At 39.5% G+C, this 23,943-nt stretch overlaps 1 protein-coding gene across 1 annotated transcript in view; it reads right to left on the reverse strand.

Annotated features, from left to right (window-relative positions):
* The window catches only part of ZNF804B (zinc finger protein 804B), a 1,021,297-nt gene that overhangs the window by 581,919 nt on the left and 415,435 nt on the right, over positions 1-23,943 (reverse strand). The gene's annotated exons all lie outside the window — the stretch shown is intronic.

Raw genomic sequence — 23,943 nt, forward strand, 5'->3', positions numbered from 1 at the left:
TGAGCGGTATAGTTTTTGAGTTTATAACTCTTACTAACAAAGCTACACTTTGTTACTTGTCTTACACAGTGCTGGTTGTTGGTGGTGAATTTGTCCAGTTAATTTTAGTAGGAAAGATCATGGCTAGCTGCAGGATGACCGCTCAGCAGGTGGTTGGTATGCTTTTTGAGTCACTGTCTGATCATGATTATGAGATGGACTCTGCATCGGAGGCAGAGGAGGAAGTGAGAGATTCTGGCAGTGATGATTCTGTTGGAGGGGAATCTTCTGATGATGAAGCCAGATGAAGGGCCTGTTTTAGAGGAGGACACTGATGTGCCATTAGTGCAGCAACCTGGGGCTGAAAGGTTTCCCGTTATAAGACCTGATCTCTGGGTTGCCCCAAACATGGAGCAGCCAGAGTTGCCTGCCTTTACTGGTCTCCCGGGGTTTAGCGCCAATACAGAGAACTTTTTGCCTATCAATTTCTTTGAGTTATTCATAGATGATGTGTTTTTGGAAGAGATTGTTGAGCAGACTAATTTGTATGCGGAATAGCATTTGAGGGACAACGCTGCTAGACTTAGGCCACACTCTAGAGCTGCCCAGTGGACTCCCACAAATTTGGAGGAGATAAAAAAGCTTTTGGGTTTGACTTTTTTTATGGGGTTGATAAGGAAGCCGTCACTGGCTTCTTATTGGTCTACTAGTCCCTTGATGGCAACAGCTATATTTCCTGCGACCATGAGTCGTAATCGGTATTTGCTTCTTCTTAGGATGCTGCATTTTGTTGACAATGCATTAGCCTTGCCACAAGATCACCCAGATTCTGACCGTCTTTTTAAGATTAGGCCTGTCCTTGATCATTTTGTAGATCGGTTTTCGGAGGTCTATGTTCCAGGCAAAGAGATAAGTGTGGACGAGTCTTTGGTCCTCTTCAAGGGTCGTTTGGTTTTTAGGCAGTACATTCCTAGCAAAAGGGCACAATATGGAATTAATTTGTATATGCTGTCTGAAAGTAGTACAGGATATGTGTATAGTTTCCGTGTCTACACTGGTAGGGATTCCAATATTGACCCCCCTGGTTGTCCTCCCACTTTTGGAGTTACTGAGAAAATTGTGTGGGATCTTGGTAGACGACTGTTCAACAAAGGTCACCATTTGTATGTAGATAACTTCTACACTGGAGTGCAGTTGTTCAAGGAATTGTTTAAAGTGGACACTGTTGCTTGTGGCACAATTCGTTGTAACCGGAAAGGCTATCCAAGGGAGCTTGTTTGTAAAAAAACTTGAGAATGATGTGCTTCTAGCTTTGAAATTTTCAGACAAGAGGGATGTCTACATGCTAAGTACCATCCATGATGAGAGTACTTCCCCCGTGACTGTTTGGGGCCAGGTTGCTGAAGTGCGCAAACCTGTGTGCATTTTAGATTATAATAAGCACATGGGAGGTGTAGATAGCGTTGATCAGAGGTTGGAACCTTATACTGCTATTCGTAAGTCTTACGTTTGGTATAAGAAGTTAGCAATTCACCTCTTCCACTTAGCAACCTTCAATGCTTTTATTGTGTTTAGGGATAGGTCTCCAGAGTCAAAGATGACATTTGTGAATTTTCAGGAGTCAGTGATAGGGAGCCTTATTGTGGTGGAACAGGCCAGAGTTCCTAGAGAAGCAGTGGTGGAGGATGTGGCTAGATTGAAAGATCGCCACTTTGCTGCGCAAATTCCTCCCACACCCAAAAAAGACTTTCCAGCTAAGAAATGTAGAGTGTGTTTTCGAAGAGGTATCCGGAGGGAGGCTCAAATGTACTGCCCAGATTGTCCTTCAAAGCCTGGGCTGTGTGTGGGTGGTTGTTTTAAGAATTACCACACCCAGAAGAATTTCTGGGAACAACCATGAGTGTAAACTCATGTCTGTTTTGTATTTTCATGTCTTCAGTTTCATGGTTAGCATTTCTGTCATGTACTTAGTTAGAGCTTTTGTGTTTTTAGTTTTGTAATTCTTTCTACTTAGTTAGGGGTTCCTCTGTTTAAAAAAAAAAAATTATGCCATTGTGTGTGGAGTGGGGCTTGGCTGAGAGTGTACATAATGACTAGCTGTTGGCTACTGCAACACACTGCCAGCCAAACACCAGTCCACACACTCCCATCAGCTGGTGTGATTGTTGTATCAGGCATGTGGGCGTATGTAAGTGATGGGCCCTTGAGTGGCGCTGCCTGTCGATGTGAGTGTTGTAATGTGCTGGGCCCATGGCTGGCGGTGTGAACGGTCTTGTGCGTGTCATGTATGAAAGGTGTGTGAATGGACTGTAAAGCGGTTGGTGCCTTGTCGCGGCTTTACAGCTCACAAGCTGTGAGTCATTGGTTCAGTTTTTTGCCTTTCAGTTATTAACAGTGCATTTCATTTTTGTGAAATCTCTTATTAATAAAATTTTATCCACTGAACCATCACTCTCCCTCGTGCCAAATCCAACCAGTATGTGTGGTAAAAATTACAAAACCTGCTCCGCTGTAATCAGGCGTCGCAGCACACCTGTGACATGCTAGGTGCCTCGGGTGGGACCCCGATGATGAAGCATGCCACCAACTTGGTTGGTGGGTGAGGGGTCTTTTTCACATAACCTAAGTGTGTTTCTTTTCACAATTTTAGTGCTTGGCACATCATGGACGTATGTGGACACTTCAAAATGATATAATACAAAACTACCTGTGTTTGGGGGGGAGGGGGCACCTATGTTTTTGGTCCTGGGTGCGGCCTTCATCTAGGGAAACCTTCCAAACCCAGACATTTTCTAAAACTAAACACCCCAAGGAGTCCAGGGAGGTGTGGCTTGCGTGGATCCCCCACATTTTCTTACCCAGACTCCTCTGTAAACCTCAAAATTTGCTTAAAAAAGCATATTTTCCTGACTTTTCTTAGTAGGACCCCCGCTCCAGCACAAAATTCCTACTCCCCAGTGTTCCCCTCAGTCTCCTAAGTAAAATGACACCTCACTTATGTGGGTCCCCAAAGCAGAGTCAGTCTAAAGATGTATAAAAGAATATGTCCTTATAAACTCGCAGTGCTATCCCCTCTATCTCTACAAGTTTTGGGCCTTATTCTGTTGCAGGCACCTGGCCCACCCACACAAGTGAGGTATCATTTTTACCGGGAGACTTCGGGGAATGCTGGGTGGAAGGAAATTTGTCCCTCCTCTCTGATTCCAGAACTTTCTGTCACCAAAAGGTGAGGAAAATGTGTTTTTTTAGCCAAATTTTGAGGTTTGCAAAGGATTCTGGGTAATAGAACCTGGTCAGAGCCCCACAAGTCACCCCATTTTGGATTTCCCTAGGTCTCTAGTTTTCAAAAATGCACAGGTTTGGTAGGTTTCCCTAGGTGCCGGCTGAGCTATGGGCCAAAATCTACAGGTAGGCACTTTGCAAAAAACACCTCTGTTTTCTGTCAAAAAATGGGATGTGTCCACGTTGTGTTTTGGGGCATATCCTGTTACGGGCGCTAGACCTACCCACACAAGTGAGGTACCATTTTTATCTGGAGACTTGGGGGAACGCTGGGTGGAAGGAAATTTGTGGCTCCTCTCAGATTCCAGAACTTTCTGTCACCGAAATGTGAGGAAAACGTGTTTCTTTGGCCACATTTTGAGGTTAGCAAAGGATTCTGGGTAACAGAACCTGGTCAGAGCCCAACAAGTCAACCCTTCTTGGATTCCCCTAGGTCTCTAGTTTTCAACAATGCACAGGTTTGGTAGGTTTCCCTAGTTGCCGGCTGAGCTAGAGGCCAAAATCCACAGGTAGGCACTGTTTTCTATTAAAAAATCTGATGTGTCCACGTTGTGTTTTGGGGCGTTTTCTGTCACGGGCGCTAGGCCTACCCACACAAGTGAGGTATCATTTTTATCGGGAGACTTGGGGGAACGCTGGGAGGGAGGAAATTTGTGGCTCCTCTCAGATTCCAGAACTTTCTGTCACCGAAATGTGAGGAAAATGTGTTCTTTTAGCCAAAGTTTGAGGTTTGCAAAGGATTCTGGGTAACAGAACCTGGTCAGAGCCCCACAAGTCACCCCATCTTGGATTCCCCTAGGTCTCTAGTTTTCAAAAATGCACAGGTTTGGTAGGTTTCCCTAGGTGCCGGCTGAGCTACAGGCCAAAATCTACAGGTAGGCACTTTGCAAAAAACACCTCTGTTTTCTTTCAAAAAATGTGATGTGTCCACGTTGTGTTTTGGGGCGTTTCCTGTCACGGGCGCTAGGCCTACCCACACAAGTGAGGTATCATTTTTATCGGGAGACTTGGGGGAACATTGGGTGGAAGGAAATTCGTGGCTCCTCTCAGACTCCAGAACTTTCTGTCACCGAAATGTGAGGAAAATGTGTTCTTTTAGCGAAATTTTGAGGTTTGCAAATGATTCTGGGTAACAGAACCTGGTCAGAGCCCCACAACTCACCCCATCTTGGATTCCCCTAGGTCTCTAGTTTTCAAAAATGCACAGGTTTGGTAGGTTTCCCTAGGTGCCGGCTGAGCTAGAGGCCAAAATCTACAGATAGGCACTTTGCAAAAAACACCTCGGTTTTCTTTAAAAAAATGTGATGTGTCCACGTTGTGTTTTGGGGTGTTTCCTGTCACGGGCCCAAGGCCTACCCACACAAGTGAGGTATCATTTTTATCTGGAGACTTGGGGGAACGCTGGGTGGAAGGAAATTTGTGGCTCCTCTCAGATTCCAGAACTTTCTGTCACCGAAATGTGAGGAAAATGTGTTCTTTTAGCCAAATTTTGAGGTTTGCAAAGGATTCTGGTACCAGAACCTGGTCAGAACCCCACAAGTCACCCCATCTTGGATTCCCCTAGGTCTCTAGTTTTAAAAAATGCACAGGTTTGGTAGGTTTCCCTAGGTGCTGGCTGAGCTACAGGCCGAAATCTACAGGTAGGCACTTTGCAAAAAACACCTCTGTTTTCTTTCAAAAAATGTGATGTGTCCACGTTGTGTTTTGGGGCGTTTCCTGTCGCGGGCGCTAGGCCTACCCACACAAGTGAGGTATCATTTTTATCGGGAGACTTAGGGGGAACATAGATTAGTAAAACAAGTGTTATTGCCCCATGTCTTTCTCTACATTTTTTCCTTCCAAATATAAGAGAGTGTGTAAAAAAGACATCTATTTGAGAAATGCCCTGTAATTCACATGCTAGTATGGTCACCCCGGAATCCAGAGATGTGCAAATAACCACTGCTCCTGAACACCTTATCTTGTGCCCTTTTTGGAAATACAAAGGTTTTCTTGATAGCTATTTTTCACTCTTTATATTTCAGCAAATGAATTGCTGTATACCCGGTATAGAACTGCACTGCAGGGTGCAGCTCATTTATTGGCTCTCGGTACCTAGGGTTCTTGATGAACCTACAAGCCCTATATATCCCCGCAACCAGAGGAGTCCAGTAGACGTAACGGTTTATTGCTTTTGAAAATCTGACATTGCAGGAAAAAGTTACAGAGTAAAATGTAGAGACAAATTTATTTATTTTTCACCTCAATTTCAATATTTTTCTTTTTCAGTTGTTATTTTCTGTAGGAAACCTTTGTAGGATCTACACAAATTACCCCTTGCTGAATTCAGAATTTTGTCTACTTTTCAGAAATGTTGCGGTTCCTGGGATCCAGCATTGGTTTCATGCCCATTTCTGTCACTCACTGGAAGGAGGCTGAAAGCACAAAAAATCTTAAAAATGGGGTATGTCCCAGTAAAATGCCAAAATTGTGTTGAAAAATTGTGTTTTCTGATTCAAGTCTGCCTGTTCCTGAAAGCTGGGAAGCTGGTGATTTTAGCACTGCAAACCCTTTGTTGATGCCCTTTTCAGGGAATAAACCACAAGCCTTCTTCTGCAGCCCTTTTTCCACTTTAAAACAAAAACAACAACATTTTCACTGTATTTTGGCTAATTTCTTGGCCTCCTTCTGGGGAACCCACAAAGTCTGGGTACCTCTAGAATCCCTAGGATGTTGGAAAAAAAGGACGCAAATTTGGCGTGGGTAGCTTATGTGAACAAAAGGTTATGACGGCCTAAGCGCGAACTGCCCCAAATAGCCAAAAAAAGGCTCGGCACAGGAGGGGGAAAAGGCCTGGCAGCGAAGGGGTTAAGAGCATCAGCAAAAGTAGAAAACGATTCAAAACGTCCTTTCAACATGGTAAAAGTAGCCTACAGCTTATTGCCATATTTAGTTTACTTATAAGTGCCTTGTGGAGTAATATGGTGTACACCCAAGGCCTGTAATTTAGATGGTAGCAGCAGGCTTCCAGCTTTTATTGTGCCTCCCACTTAAGTAGCCATTAAAAGATATCTAAGGCCTACCATTGCAGTCTGAATGCATTTTAAACTGTCATTTCGAACTGTCAATATAACCCTCTTGCCAAGCCTTAAACTTTCCTTTTATTGCATAAAAGTCACCAGCAAGGTATGGCCTAGGTAGCCAATAGGCAGGATGCACTGTAATTAAAAGCATGGTCATATACGTTTTTTGATGTACATGTCCTGGTAGCGAAAATCTCCTAAATTTGTTTTTTTCTATTGTGAGGCCTAACCTCTCCCATATGATCCATTATGGGTTACCTTCTTACATTTAAAATGCACTAACCCCTTATTGGGAACAGGTAAACATTTCTTGTTTGAGGTCCAAGTAATTTTAATTAAAAATCCTCAGATTCAAGTTACAATTTTGAAATAGTCACTTTCATAAATTTGTTGCAAAAGAAAAAAGGGGTCTGGCCCATAAGACAGTGAGGCTGGGACAATAATAATGAAACAAGAAGAAATGCCAACGCTCACTCATCAATATGTTCTATTCTAAATTAATTGACGCTCCCACTGTTTTATTAAACAATATCAATCAAATTGTTTTCAACAATAGTGTCAAACACAAAAGACCAACAGTGAATACACATGCTGGCCTCTGCTGAAGTGAATTCTTGTTCCTTAAGGGGTGCCCCTCAGGTATTGAACAGTAGAGTAGCGTCAGTTGAGCTTTCTCTTCAAGAAAAGTAGAAATCCTTAAGTTGTGGGCTTTGTGAATGCAAACAGGACCATTTGTACCAAGATTTTGCTGCCCGTGCCTCTTCCCAACACTGAAGCTCCGGTGAATTTGACACTTCGAGACACAGCAGCCCAACGATGCCTGGAAACACAAGATCTGCAATTTATGCTACAGCATCAACAGCCAGCTCACGATTACCACCAACAGGATGCTCCAGCAATGAACTTCCATGGCGCCGGATAGGACTCTCACAATACAGCGACCGCCATCTGTGATGCCCAGCCTGCTCTTCGTGCTAAATTGGTGACCATCTGCAACATTATCTCTGCTTCTCACAGCCATTTTGTCATGAATGAAACTGTTCATGCTTGATTTTAAGGTGACTCTTTCAGTGGTAGTAACCCTGGCCTTGTATCTTCCCCACGCTCCATTGTGGTCAACCTGAACTTGTGACTTTCACCAGGTCTCATACGACCAGATAACCCCGAGTGGCACTTTGTGCTTTTGGTGCTTACTTACCCGGAATATTTTAAATTGCATATTTCTAGTTCTACAGATTGGATTTTTTTCTTTTTGGGGTCAAATCATTTATTAATTTGCCCTCTATTTTTCTTAATTGGTGTGGGATTCTTGTGGTGTTGTGTTTTCACATTACTACTTTTTGAAATGCTACATACATACTTCACACATTGCCTCTGATTTCAATCTAGCTGCTTGTGCTAAACTATCAGAGGGTTAAGCACAGGTTGATTTGGGGTTTGCTTGTGACTTCATCTTGACAGAGTGTGGTTGCTGTTGGATTAGGGTTTCACCCCCGTCAACAGGTAACCCAATTTCCAACACACATGTAATGTCATGAAGCTACAGTGGCCATTATTTATTATTGTTAATTATTTTTCTTTATGCCAATTCTGGAGTGGTAAATTGAAAAGTAAAAGGTATGTAGAAATACATTCTGAAAATAAAGAGTGGTCCAATAACAACCCGCAGCTGATGGACTCTCCTATATAAAAGAAATAAACATGTAAATGGGATAGGGAAGGATGAGGAAGCAATGAAGAAGTGAAGGTAGTGAGGAATCAACTAAAGAGCGGGTGATGAGGAAGTAACTAGACACCATGAGCAGCTTTGTGAAATGACAGAAAGGGAGGATGTGACAATTGAGGACTAGGGAGTAGAAAATTAAAATAAATTGGTAAAAATTGCTGAGCTGGAGTGACAGGGAAGCAGTTGAAGAGCAGTGAGTAGGAGAGGAGACAAATGAAAAGTACAGGGATCTAAGGTGGAAATAGCACATACTGAGACAAGGGCAAGAAAATACATACCCATAATATGAATACTTTGAGGCTATTTTAAAGAGACTATCAAACGTATTGTTTGTGCCTGTCCCATTTTGGTTACAGTGAGGAGAACATGGCTAAAAAAATTGTTCAAGCTGACAGGACGTTGTTCGTACAGGCACATAGATGTGAATATCCTCCTGACTGCTTGCTTTGTAAAATTCATTCATGTGGTAGAAAAAAGTTTGGCAAAGTCTGTAGAAAATGAATTACCTTGGGGTGTTGCACTTCATTTTAATATCAATGTTTTAATCAAATTTCAATTTTATTTTATATGGAATTGTTTTAATTAACTGGCATAAATAAACCTTTGTGCTTGTATATTCCCTTTCAGTGTTGAAAACAAAAGTAAAAAGTAGTTCCCTGAATGTAAGCAGTGGAATATACAAGCCATCCAATCAAAAGGATGGTGAAGAAGCTGTGCTCTAGGGGAGGGACTATCATAAGAAAAAGGTGTAAAGACATCAAGAAGAAGCAAGCAAAAGAGCTAGACAGGAACATCAACCAACAATAAACCATGGCCTAACCCAGATTCACTGTCCGTTATGGTACTGTACACAATAGGTCTCTCAACAGCCAACAAAAGGCACTTTGCAGAGAAGATTTAAAAAAAGGTTGATGGGGATCAGCCTTGAGTCTGTATCCAATTGGAGCCCAAAGAGGACAGCTATTTCTAGTGTGAGGACTCAGTAAAAAACAAAGTTCCAGTCTTTAATAAGAAATAAAGTCTGATCTGCAATTGCATGAATTCAACCTGATTTTGGTGGATCGTCTTAGTACTTTATATAATTTTGGCAGCTTAATGATACATTTTGATCATCTCAAAAGTTCTGTCTAATTTCCTCAACTGTGTGTTGGAAAAATCTTAAGTGACTCTACGGTAAAGACTGAACATCTAGGTTACAAAATAGTTAGTCGGTGAATGGGGCTTCCTCAATTGAAGCTCTGGCAAATTTACAACATGAATAATATGCTGTGTATCTAAATTATGTCTCTCATATTAAAATCATAATAAAAAATAGAGTTTCAGTTTGGCAGGTGTTTTTGAAATCATCAAGCCCATTGCCAGAGAGTATTTGTTTAGCAAAATGTTACTGTGATACTTCTCACCAGTTATCCAGTATTCTCCCCTCTAAAGAACCCTCCCAATACTCAAAACAAAATATTGGATTGAGTTAACGTATGCACTTGTGTTTTTTTTGTATCTAAGACCATAAGAACCCAGCCTTAAATTTCTTCTTTTGCACCTGATGGAATTTGAGATCCATTTCAAATTCATCTGCATTTTGCACAAAGTAAATAAGAGCAAAAGTCCTTATTAGTTCAAAAAACTGGTATATCACAGTAAATAACACTGTGCTTTGGTTTATTTGGTCCAACAATGATCCATTAAAATATTAAAGCATGAAAGATGATTTTTGGAATGCATGGGTATTGGTTAGGGTACACTCAGACCTTAGGAAACTCTTGAAATCTGAATGCTACTGTAAATGAATTCCAAACTGCACTGGATTGACTGCTGGCCCATCCTGATGATACTGCAGGAATCTGAAATAACTTAATTCAACTCCGTTCATTCATATTGTTTTTGTTTTCCTTTTCGCCATGTCCTCTGAAAATAGCTTAGGTGATGTGCATCACTATAAAATACTACCAATATATAAATATAAATAACATATGTGCATTGTTCACATTGAAGTAGGTATTAAAGAACATATTTATCAAGACAATTTTGTTCCTTATTGTCATTTCTGCAAGAATCAATAGCCACTTGCAATATTTAAACTAAATGTATTATACACATATACTGCTAACTTTAAAACACAAAGGGGTTTTCTCTAACAATCTACTTTGCTCTATTATTAGTCGTTCAATATTGAAAATATATTTTAGCTACAAAAAATATTTCTAAAGTTACATTGTTAAATGTTTTGCAAACAGACATACTGCAAAAAGGTTAAGTAAAATTTTAAAAGGTTTCTGTACAATTCCATATTTTACTTCCAAAGGGCATGGATTAGACCAGCATACTAATGGCTATTTATGATGATCCCAGGCAGTTTTTATTTCCTCGCACTTCTAAATGCAAGCACATTCCAAGTGTGACCACAGCATGACTGAAATGCTAATTGATTATTAATGAGCTTGAAATAAGTCTCTAGGTTAAAACTATAATATAATGCATATCTCAGCATGCTTTATATTCAGCACTATTCATGTTCTATAAAAATGATTGATCTCTCTCCTGTCTATTCATCTTCTAAAGCTACAAATGGCATCTGTCATGAACATCGCTATTTTCCTCTCGATGAAAAATATGCAGAGATTACATTATTTCCTCCTATTTATGTTATTGATTCAATTTTCTAGAAAGAAAAGGTATTGGAGTAAGTTCCCTGGAGAATATTTTATTGATTTATAATTTAAGAAATCGCTCATTTTATAATATGTATTTAATGTAAAGTTTACTGTCTCTGAAACTGAAAATGAACGTGAAGTCTTCGGACATTTGGTACAGACAAATTATGATCTAACTTTGTGACATTTAAAATACAACTATCTAAAGAAGCCTAAATGAAAATAAATATTCTCACTAAATAAATATCTGTAAAACCCTCTTTGAGACAGAGTGGCTCACATTGAGGAGTTTTCTGGCTCCACACAATCTTTAGCCCACCTTTAGATAAAAGGGCACATATTATAGCACTCAGTGGTTCTACACAGTCTAAAATGTCTGCTGTTTACACATCTAAAAGCAAGAGATTCCCAAATCTTACACAAAAACAAATTAAAGGTTGGTTGACAACTAATTTTCACAATTTGTCAGAAAGAAAAATCATTTGATTCTCAACTAACGAAACCTCGAGTCTGCATGGAATGGTCCTTGCTGTAGTAATTGAAAATGTTCTTGCAATCTCGAAAAGACAAGACATTTCAAGTTATGGCCATGGAACTCTCAGCAGTCTTTAGTAAAGTCATTCATCTGACTCAACTCCACACCAGGAAGACCCGCATGTGCTACAAGAATTGGATTTTTAAATGGCTGTACCCATTCCTTTAAAACCGCACAAATATTAACCACAGGGCAAAGTCTATAAGTTCTCCTCTGCAACTGTTTAATTGCCCTCTAGCTTAATCACACCATGGGATTTCAATACGTACACAGAGCCTCTTGAGGTAGTGTTTAAAACTTGATTGCAACAATCCACAAACATGCAGACAGACCCATACAATATCTCAAAGAGCCAAGCAATGTATGTCACATTTCTGACATATGCATGAACAGTGCAGGAATGTTAATCACACCAACAAAAATAAAAGCCGAAAAATGCAAAAGGTTAAGTCCTTCCTATTATTTAATTACATAAATACACCAACTATGTGTTAATAAATACTTGTTTACCAAAATAATTAAAAATTATGAAAATATTTTGAGTCCAGAATTTGTTTTTACACAGATACATTAATGTCTTACTTTTTTAGGGAACTCGTTAAATTATTTGCTGACACATTTACAGAGTAAATGACATAGGTCTGTGCCACATGCCCAACAGACACTTTCCCCTACCTTGGACCAACAGTATAGAGAATGTGAAGGGGTTGAAGTCTTAAAAGCAGCCAAGTATTTGAAAGAAATGTCTTAATATATGAAATGACATTATGAAATGACAAAGCATGATAAGAATGCTTCCTTCAAAGGGACAATATGTTGGCTCTTTAGTAACATGACTTCACCAATCCCTTTAAATTATATTTAAATACTGATTATGTGGTCACTTTACCATACAATATTTGCTACCTTCTTGGCTAGTTAAGCCACAATGTGAAGAATGAAGCCTGAAGTGCAAAAACACGTCAGCCTTAGAAATGTTAATATTGATTGTGTTTGGTGGCAAATGGGTGATTGAGAAATAACAAACTAGCACCATTTGTACAGAATGCATCCAACTGGAGTACAAACCAATTTCTAGCCTAATTGTTTCAAGGGGTATATACTGTCTAACTCCCAATATCCACCACCTATATGGGCCTTCTAGAGTATCAACAAGCTTAAAACTTTCTGGAAACCAGGCAAGATCAACAGAAGTTAGGAAATACATAATGTTTAAGTGGCATAATAACATGGTCAACAAACTTACCATTAATTATTTGCCAGCCACTCCATAGCAATGTACATTGGTATGCTGGTTTAATACATTTTTCCAAGAAAAATATTTTGAAGGACAATTCCTCCTCAGTTTTTTTAGAGAATAGTTCAAGTTATTTCCCAGTGCCCTTTATTCATTAATCATCACAGTCAATCATCAACTTATCAAAACTAATTCTTACAGGAGTTTGTTTGGCATCAGTAGAAAGAGAGTCAAGCACTTATGTTGATTTGTACAGTGCACTTATCACCTGAGAAGGTATCCAAGCTCTTGGGCAAGGTGTGTAGGTGTGTGGTGCCCAGGTTTTCATATGAAGAGCCAGGCCTTCAGCTTCTTGAGGAACTCAAGAATTGAGGAGGCTCTGATGTGTTGAGGAATGTTGTTCCATGTCTTAGGTGCGATATAGGAGAATGAGTAGCCTCCAGTTTTGCTTTTGAGGATGAGCTGAGTGTGTGCAAGTGAGAGGGAGGCAGAGTGTAGGGGTCTGGTGGGTTGGTGAAAGTGTATGGGGTCGTTCGGGTATTCTGAGCCTGCATCATGTAGGGTTTTGTATGTGTGCATGAGAAATTTGAATTGGCTGTGCTTGTGAATGGGGAGCCAGTGTATGAGTCTTATGACTGCGTTCTTGACGTTCTGGAGTCTGTGCCGAAGTTGTTTGGAGATTCCAGCAAAGAGTGTGGCCATAGTCCAGCCTGCTGGTGATGAGTGCTTGCTTGACTGTCCTTATGGTGTTCTAAAGCAACCATTTGAAGATCTTTCGCAGCCTGCGTAGGATGTGGAAGCAAGGGGTGCACACTGCTTTGACTTGAGCCATCATGTTGAGCTTGTCATTTAGGATGAATGTTAGATTTCTTACTTGGTCTATGGGTGTTGGTCCTAACTCCGGATAGAGCTAGGATGGAATCCAGATGTAATCTTACTGAGAGGAGTTTTTGCCAAAGACTAGTACTTCCATCTTGCCAGCCAGTTGGTTCATATCCAGTCTATCAAGGTCATGCAGTTGTTGAAGTTGGTTCTGGTGGTGTTTGTCTTGTCCATTAGGGAAGAAATTAGTCCGGTGTCTTTAGTGTAGGAGATGATGGTGTAGTCTTGTGATCATATGATGTGGTGACCGTGTCATGTAAATGTTGAAGAGAGTGGGGCTGAGAGACAGACTCTGATGCAAAGGGTGGCAGTCTGAGACTTTGGGTTCTTCCTGTGAGAGTGCACACTATGGAAGCCTACCTCAGCAAGCAAAACCAACAATATATCACCGGCAAAGTAAAGTAGAGATAATCTTCTAGGCCTGATAATAACTTCTGCTATGTCATCTCCAAAGTCACTGCAGTGACTATGGCAGAACAAAGGTAATAGGGTGGAACCTTCTACTCCCAAGACATAGAATTTTCAAATATTAATTATTTTAATAGAACTAACATCAGCACCATTCATTTGCTTTAGAACAAGGTTTGATCCATCACATCAAAAGCCTTTGAAAAATGTACAAATCCACAAACCAAAGGTTTGGGGCTATGTATGCCAACATTCCGTTATCAACTTCACATTCTAAAATTAGAGGAAAAATATAATTCTTATCGGCCAAGATGGCAAGTTTTTCTAAGAACAAGATTTTCACTCTTCATCATTGTTTTCGTTATTGCCCATGCAGAGTTAAATGACAACTGTCATAGTAGATCTCTCCCTAAGCATTAGTCTTGGACTGAAATTCCTCATGCTGCTTCTGGAACGCAAAATTGCCCCTCAATCTTTGAGACAATTAACCATTAAGACAAATAATGACGTGCTTTATGGAAATAATCCAACAAATAAAATAGTGACATCACTTGCACAAAAACCCTCTCAGAACATTGATTGCTCACTAGGAAATACACATCCAAATGCAGGGGTTACTTAATTGCATACACTTTGGTTAAAGTGTAACATTTACAACATCTCCATTATATGCCTTATACCTTAAATTGAACATTTATGACTTTGTCCTACACCATAATCCCACAACATAGGTTGAGTCTTCCTGCACACAAGAGACTAGTACCAAGAGGAATTGGACTCTGAAATGTCTCTCAGCTTCATCAATGATACTAAATATATATTGCACTTTTATGATAGCATTACATCCTACCTACATCATGCTACACTCTACTGTAGCAAATACACCTTTTCTGCAGGCTCACCCCAGAATTTCCACTTTTTTCTGGACACCATTTCTGCCATTCTTTTAACTCTGTAACGCTGATAACTGGAGTTAAAATGCCCGCCAACACCCTTTAAACATGCCTAACCTCTCATTGACATATTTAATTTGCTTTTGAGTCCCTAAAATATGATGCAGGAAATAACCTCAGAACCATGAAGCTAAATTCCACCTGTGGACAAGCAGCACCTGTGATGCCATCCACAGGGATTTACATTAAAACATGTCTTCTGTTCTACTATGTGTACCCTGCATGCAGCAGCCTAAAAACTGTTGTCAAAATAACCCTTTTCAACAGGTGGGAAACCATGCTTTTAAATAATAAAAAGTCATCCCCACGCAAACTTTGAGCCACGAGGTAGGGCACTTCATATATAGAATATTCTTCCAGGGACAATCTCAAAAAAGCTATTTTCACTGGCTGGACCTTAGAAAATGTCAAAGTACAGATTATAAACTTTGATCTGTAATGTTCACACATGAAACAGCAATAATAGTTATTCAAAGACTATTTTTCATATTCATTAAAAGTTCAATTCATTGGTGGAGTTAGATCTTTGATAAATATTTAGGAGAAGTAACTTTTGGAACTGGTACCAAACTCAGTGGGAGGCGAGCTACCCTCAGAACCAGTTCTGAATGACCAAAGAGGAGAGAACTGCTCATTTCCCTGGGCACACCTCTGGGTGGGTCACCAGGATCTGAACAAAATAGGAAGGGTTTCTTCATCTTTGTTTTTTGGAGTAAGGCGCAATGTGGGGTTGTTTGCAGTACGGTAAATAGGAACAGCTGTAGAAGAAGGTAGGATTGCCCCTGGTAATTTTATCCTATTTGTTAGAAAGGAGCCATAATTTACCTCACCCTTTAGCTGCTTTAGCTAATGTCAACTATAAATGTCCATACTGCACATACTGTGCCACTAGAATCAAGCTATACCTGACTGATAAACCCTAACTAGGGTGAAATCAGTCCTGCATTGCTTGTATTGCAGTTCAGGGACGATCTGACTTGGCACTTTGGCATGGGTTATTCCCATTGGATCAGAGTCCAGGCTGATTTGCATATTCCTGAGCCCAAACTGAGTTGGCATGATGTGCAAATTAACAATGTACTGGGATGTGGCCTGAGAGATTACCAGTCGCTGAGATTAGATCATGGATTCCATTCATCACTTTTTGTTTACTTTAATGTGTAACCATAAATGTTTCCCCCCAAAAAATCTCTTCACAGAGCACTTTCAGTACCTGCATCAGATCAAAGGAGAACCGGACCTGCTGACTGTGACCTATGTGGAGCCCTGAAGTACTGGACCTGCTTCTTCTTATATCCAGCACTAAGTTGTGGACTTCAAGGGGTCAGTTGGCTGACCTCCTGCGTGGCTAAAGAGAAACAGCAAGCTGCTAGAGGCCTTTTACCTGAATTACTGGCTGAGTTGTACCAACTTGACTTTGATGATGGCTTCTGCTAGAGTACCTCCTGGCACCTAAGTGCTGCCATAGAGGTCCTGGAAACCTCGGAAGTGACCCAGAGGAGTTGCTCCAGAAAACATGAAAAGTTGGGACTTTAATGAATTTTAATCCTTCAAGACCTTCGGATCTGTCAAAGAAACTTCATAACAATGATTCCTGATTTTGATGTTCCGTCCTTGGATACAGCATCAGGTTTGCCCCGCTGGGGGATATTGAGCTAAACTAAGTCAGAAGGTGAAATATTTACCTGGGACAAACCCGCTTTGTGTACCCAAGCAACACACCAAAACTGACAGCCTTGTGCCCAGGTCATGATCTACTGCTTCTATAAATGCCTATTGGTGCAATTTTCACTTAAAACTAAAAACATATTTCCGGGTGACCTTACTAGGTTTTTATCATATTTTGTTTATTATCTTGTATTCTATTTTTCTAATTTGGTTTGGAATTTTTAATGTTTTGTGCTGCAGCTATATTACTGTTTAGGTACTGCATAAATACTTTAAATATTGCCCTATATTAAGCCTGTCTGCAATTTGCATACCTCACAGGGGGTTAAGTTCAGGTTAATTTAGCAACTTTAAGGTTACCCCTTACAAGTTAGTGTTATTATTCCTTGTGGTGGGTGATTACTCACCCAAAATAATCCACTTTTACATCCACTTTAAGGGATCAATGTTCTAATTTAAACATGAAGTAGATATCTAAAATTTATTATGATAGAGAAAAGACCTAAACCAGCATCTATTTACCATCTGTCACCAAACTGGCGTCAAGGATCCACAGAGAATCTAATGTACTAATTGATACTGCTCAACACTACCATAGACCCAGCTTTATGTGCTTCACTCATCCCCTACATATTATTACTCACAATATAAAAAATATATCATAGCCAACTGACCCCTAAAAAATCTTGTAATTTAAAAGAAGGTCAGTACTAGGGCAGTGCTTGGACTTCCAACAGTATCTGGTGTGACCAAAAAAATATAGTTATACATTTATATGTTATTATGAAGTACATAATTGCTGGAGTTCATTCATCATTTCACACCTTCTGCACAGTAATTTAGTAAAGTGGAACTATTTAAACTTAATATCATATTGGGGCCTATCACATAAAAATATATGGCTGCTTTAGAGGGACTGCTATGAAAACCCCACTTGATCAGGCATCTAGTACGGTGTTCACTACCTTGATGTATTTTTCTCCATAATGGATAACATGCCAATTTTGTATAGGGGATTTGCTGGACTACTAGGCTCGGTCTAGGGGTTCCCATTAAAGTGACTGCAGTTCAGACATAATAAGACAGAAAACAACATTTCAGTGAGTAACAATTTAAATATGAAAGCTCAAAGTAATTACTGGCAATACGTAAGACATCCAACAATAAAGCAAATCCAGTAGTAGTCACTTTAGTTAATGTTTATGGCAGTATCAATGTTTTCTTTTGGTAACCCAAATTATATAAAATGCCAGAAATTACACGAGTGTGAAAGTTCTCATACTTTTTTTGCTGCAGAATAGGGAAGAAAATGTCTTGCAGGAGATAGATTTGAGCATAAAATGTTTGGAAAGAGGCTTTGTCTCCTCGAGCTAGTCCCCTTGCAGGTACCTCAAGCGACTTTCGAACATGAGATGTGCCCTCATGTTCAATTCTTTCTTAAGATATCCCAACGTTCAACTCCGAATATTGTGGTCTACTTCTTCTCTTCTTCTAAAACCACTGGTGCATCACTTCATACAAGCAAAGTCCTGCAGCCAATTATAGTATATGTACTATATTGATTATATCAACCGGATGAAATCTAAAAAATACAGCTAGCCACTGCTAACTCATGTTTAATTGACTCTTGCTTATGATCTAAAAAAGAAAGCAACTTTAGGCCCTTTCACAAGCCAAAAATAAGTGCTTATACATAAGGACTTTTCAACGTGATTTAGAAGTGTACTTTTACAAAGGTTACCATTACTCGAAGTAAAAGGAACATGAAAAATGTCAGCCTAATACAAATAGCATGCTGCTAAAATATACCAAGCTACTTTTCTTTGGTCTCACAACTGTACTTTAATCCTCATCTCTTTATACTATTCAAGCCTTTATTCCCGCTCTTTTCTAAGTGCATTCCTCCTGGTATATGCAGATCTAAGTGGCAGCTAGTAAAATGCTCTTGAATATAAGGTACAGTTTAAAATGAAAGGTGCTGTTTAAAATCAAAAACCTTTTTCCATTTTATTTATGACTTATTAAGACTTTCCTTCTTTGTCTAAATCCTAGCCACTCGTCTATATGAGCCAGAAATCCCCAGGTAACCTTTTAAGTCTTGAGGAAAATGTTTGATGGTAGGTATAAGTAATGTAGACAGGAACATTGCACCGAAAGAGCTTTTGCATGGCTCCCTTGAAGCAATAATATGTTAGGCTTGCAAAATATGCGGAAATATGTGTATAAAAAGGGAAAAGGACTAAACTTGTTTCCATTTTCATAAATAAAACAATAATCCAATTTCCATACACCACCAATTTAGGAGATATATTGGTCTGCAAAACACAGTTAGATCATTAGAAAGCTGCTTATGAGAGACTTAACGTGCTGAAATTCAAAAAGGAGGCGTGAAGCTGTTGTATTTAGTCCCACACTGAAGCACTCTCTCTGTCTTAATTGCTTGTTTTTCACTTTAACAGCTTGGCTAAAATTCAAATATAGCCAGATTGAATCGGGCTCAGAAGAGACTCCATAATAATTTCCCTAATAATTACACAATTTATCAAGATATTATATCATTCGCAGGGTTTCTATTCAAATACCATAGCCATAAACTACTTAGAGGGGACGTAAAACGCATTTGAGCCAACTGAAACCTAATGAGGATAAAGCGGCATCTCGCAACGCAAAAACTGGCTACACAATCATCACCCTATCAAGTTTTTTTAGGTCACCAACTGATCACAAAAGGGCTACAGGCTTTAAGTGACTTTTCCGGGTTCGGCATTTCATTGGTGTTAGATCAAAATCTAAGTTTATAGCTATGCATAAAATGGCAGCACCTTATTCAAATCCAAACTACTCTAGGGTTGAATGTAGTGTTGAGTACTTCTGTGTAATTAAGTAGGTACTTTCTCTTTCCAAAACACAAAACACTGAGCTGCACATTAAAGTTATAGCGTGTTTGTTGCTTTTTGAGTTCAGTTTGTGCCCACCCCCAGCTGAGTACCTCCCTCAGATACCTGTGATTGTATAACCCAACTAAGATGAGAGTCAAATGCAGGAATGGTACTTGGACCAGTTTTCATGGCCATGGTTGGATGGACTTCTGGATATCAGTGGCAAACAACCTCAAACAATGCTATGGGGGTCCAGCTGTGCCTATCGGTCCTTCCCCTCCTCCCCCAGATTAAGCTTCTCGGAATGGGCGTCTGTCAGATAGCAATGTCAATGGAAACTTTTGATGCATCAGATAGTCATGGGATCCCAGGTAAATGTTTGGTGCATAAATCTGTACTAAATATTAATACAATCAATGGCCTAGACAACATCGTTTAAACAAAGCCATTTTAATTCTGGAGAAAAGTTTAAATTGTGTTCTGTGTTTCTGATGAATTGGATATGAAGCTACTCTGCTAGTACAAGAAATTACAAGAACATGCTTCATAACTAAGCATTAAGAGGTCAATTTATTCGCAGCCGGAATGACTTATTTCTCCGGGTATCAAGGTCACATCCTTTAGTAAATTACATTAAAAAGCGGTGTCAGGTGTAGCAGAAGGTTAAAGATTTCTCTTGAGAACCTGCCACATAAATATAATGAATAGAGACTGTCAAGGGTCCATCTCCAGTGGTGCAAATATTTTAGCTGCTCGTCCTTTTTGCTTTTCTACAGACACCCAAGGAACATGACAGCTATCAATAGTCATGGATGTGTACATTTTGCTACGGTAGACCAAAAAGCATGGATTAGAAATATGGACAAGAGACAGATCACTTGCAATTAGGTCAGAATGGAAAGAAAGGGAATTTATTTGCCAGGAAGCAGTGTGTCATAATGCTTGTCAGTTTCCGACACATCATCACCCATGGAATCACATATGAGCCTATAAAGTGATAGTATGAACAGGAAAAGTTTGACAAGACCTGAAAGAAAATAAAGCATATAAAGCATTGAGTGACAGGGCAAGATCAAAGAGAGGGAGTGCGAGCATGAGGATGCACAAGAGAGTAAAGATCAAAGAGACGAAAATACAAAGTAAGTCTGAATTAAGAATAAGCAGTATGTTAGAAATAGGGATAGGAAAAAGAAAGGAATATAAAGAATAAGACAAAGACAAGCTGTAGTTGACTGAGTATTGAACTACTGTTTTGGTGGTAAATGACCTTCAAAATTACCATTCATCATCTCCTAGCCGTGCATATATCCTTATGTGTTTGTTGCACAATATAACAATCTCACATGAGGAGTAATGAGTGATGCATATCAATGGGCAGTGGTGATGAAGTTATATACATTAATTGGAGTTTTACATTTTTATAGAAAAAATACATTACCAATTTTTAGGAACTACGAGCATAAGACCCTCTTTTCAGGTTATGCTGAAACACTGCGTCTGTAATTCCGAATCCAGAATTAATGATAAGAAGGGTTCCGTTATTTTGGGATGCAGAATTCCTGAACCATTTGGTAAAATCGTCTGAGATATGGGGGAATACCACATAAATTGATGTTTCTCAGCTGATTGAAATTACCCCAAAAATTACCACAGAAATGTATGCTTATGCACTGTTTTCCCACATTCCTTGATATTTTCCACAGGCATATTCTGTCAGGTTTTACCCCATTCTGTAGTACCAATCACATAGGCGCAAAATATGCACCATTATGATGATAAGGAGCATTCCCTTACCAATAAAGGAGGGGGAAGAAAAAGAGCGAGGGATGGTAAAAGAGAGATAAATAGGTAGGTAGATAGATAATGTAATTTCTCGGAACTCAAACAGTTCCTTAAAACACATTAATAAGGAACAGAAACGCATACGTTCCAAGAGCTTTAACCCCTGTAAATGACGAAAGCAAAACTTCTATGGATTTCTATTAAAGGCTTTTTTCTGTATATTACAAAGAATTCACCAAATATGACAATTTTTAATTACTAAAGCCAGTAAAATGCAGTTTCAGGTAAGGAATCATGCAGGTTCTTTTTGATCGCAAGGCAGCGCGACCAGCAAAGTTTGCAGGTTTGGCTACATACGAGAACATTATACTAGGAAGGATGAAACTATTCTGGGGGTGCACACACTATTCACTAGAGTGTGAAGTTGTAGCGGACGACAGTCTCCTTACACTCTTTATCATTGACGTTCCATTTGACAAATTCAAGTACATGCTTAACACAGATTCCAAATGTTTATCAGCACAGTTCTAAATTTATTAATCAGAAAACATTGTGAGGAAATCAATCAGTCACAACTACAAATTAATGTCTCTAAACAAAACAGAAGTATTCGCATGCGTATTCTTAATTAACCAACGTTAAAAAAAATGGAAGTAGGTGATGCTCTCTAAATTTGTATTGAAATATTCTTCGAATATTTAACCCCTGCCCCCTCTCCACCACCCACACAATATAAAATCGCTAAATATGAGATCTCATTTTTTTGGCATATCAGTTTTGTTCCTGCTATTTTCAACTATTATATTTCTATTACTTCATCCACTGGATACACAACACTTTTCTTGTTAACTACTCTCAAATTTGTCAGAAATATTTTCACTTCCACTTCAACAGTAAAAAGGAAGATGTTCTACACACAACTAATCAACAATGTCAGGGCAGAAAAGGTGATTTTTTTTCCGTCACGTGCTGAATTGGAACTGAAAACCAAAGTACAACCTTGCCCGTGGCTGATAAGGCTTGTTCTCCTTGCCATTCTGAATCCCAGTTAAGGTTTCTATGGTGCCAGCGGGCAGGACTTTGCCCTGCTCCGTACTAGATTGTCATGATCTGCAGGATAGTTGTTTTGAATAACTTGTTAAATACTTCGACTGTGCTTAGTGCGTTTTCACACATTTTACTTGAGTATGTTATTTTATGAATCACGTATTGTATCGTGTATTTAAAAATAAACTAAAAAATTCACAGAAGCAGGTAAACACACAAGGCCCTTGAAATGGGATTGTATTTACCAATGATCAGATCAAATAAATGTCCCCTTTCCCTGGCATTTAATACAAGCATTTACCATGTGCTCTAAGCAGGTGATCACTGTATGCTCGGGTACAGGATAGAGGGGAAGGTTGCGAGGGGTTGAAAAGGAAAGTTAAGTTCTTGAGGAGGGAGGGGGGAGGACGTCCTTGTATGACGCCATGTGATTTTATGTGATTTTTCCCAGCCAGGAACAACTGGCCTGGCCTGGTCTGGTCTGGTGTTCCAACACCTGGGAAAACGGTGTGGCTGCACAAGATTTCTCATACAAGCAGTGTTGAAATCTATACGGTAATTCTGCTCTAACTGATTCATTATCCAGTCATAAGCATTCAAATAATAATGCACAGAGAAGAAGCAAAGGGGCAACTAATGGACATTAATGAATGGAAATAATAGTAAAAAGAAAATAGAGGAGGATAGCATTTCTTACCCCGAGGCTTTTGGAGGTTCGTAGTAATGTGCATTGCTAAATTTGATGCAATTTTCATTTGAATTTATGAGTAGAAGCCTTAGAAGTAAATGTTTTACACCCTTATACTATTGTAGATTATTTGTGAGAAACCGCCATTATAAACAACAAGAAGATAGCATACCTAGCTAGTTATTTCTCTTACATTCAAATTAATCACGTTTGAGGTCGGATAATGATTTCCATCTACTGAACGGGGAACAAAATGGCAACGACTATTAACGATAAGGAGCAGGGAAGATCAAAAAGACGGAAGGCAGTATTTATTCTTTCGCAGTTTTATATAGCCTGCACTAGACCAAATGGGTGTCCTTGCACTTTACACTAGTACAGTAAAGAGAAACAAAATCACTTTAGTTTTGTTACTTTACAACTTTCAAACATCCCAATTAAGCACAGTTCACTTTGCAAAACAGTTCTTGTATAGTTTGCCACGTCCAATATATGCAGGATGTCGGAGTCCCGATGTATAATCTTTCCCTTCGCTGGGTGGGAACGCTTGCTGCTATGGAACAGTCACCAGTACTTCTCAGGCTCCCCTGCTGCCTATGCTGCCATGAACAAGACAATCAAATTACAGAGTTCTGTCACACATGTATACTGTTCATACAGTCTGTGTTAAGAAGACTCTTAATGTGTAGTAGCAGAACTTCTGCCTACTAATAAATTGATGTGCATTTACTTTGATGGCCTCTGGATTTGTGCCAGCTAATATTGGTGGGCGGCATTGTTACATCCAACATTAGGGAGTTAAATTGTATTTAATTTGCCAGGTACTGCAGTATATTTGTTTTCCAGTCCAAAATCCAACATGGCAAGCAGATAGAAAAACGTAGAAATGTAAGGTGAAGGACTCTCAATGGAGCCTGCCTGGCAACTTAATTGCTGACCATCATTCCCCACCTATGGAGTGTCCAGGTTTATTTCACCGTCGTTTATGCTGAGCACCAGGTGACCTCACCCAGTTTCAGTGCAATGCCCTATCTCCTTGAACAACACCCACAGATGGAAAAGTAATTGCCAATATCTGGGTCACTTCAAGTGCATCCCCAAGGAATAGATGCATGGCAGGATCCAACAGGAGCTTGGCTTGCAGAATAATGGTCAACATTCCCC

The sequence above is a fragment of the Pleurodeles waltl genome, chromosome 10 (genome assembly GCF_031143425.1).
Source record: "Pleurodeles waltl isolate 20211129_DDA chromosome 10, aPleWal1.hap1.20221129, whole genome shotgun sequence".
Classification (NCBI taxonomy): domain Eukaryota; kingdom Metazoa; phylum Chordata; class Amphibia; order Caudata; family Salamandridae; genus Pleurodeles; species Pleurodeles waltl.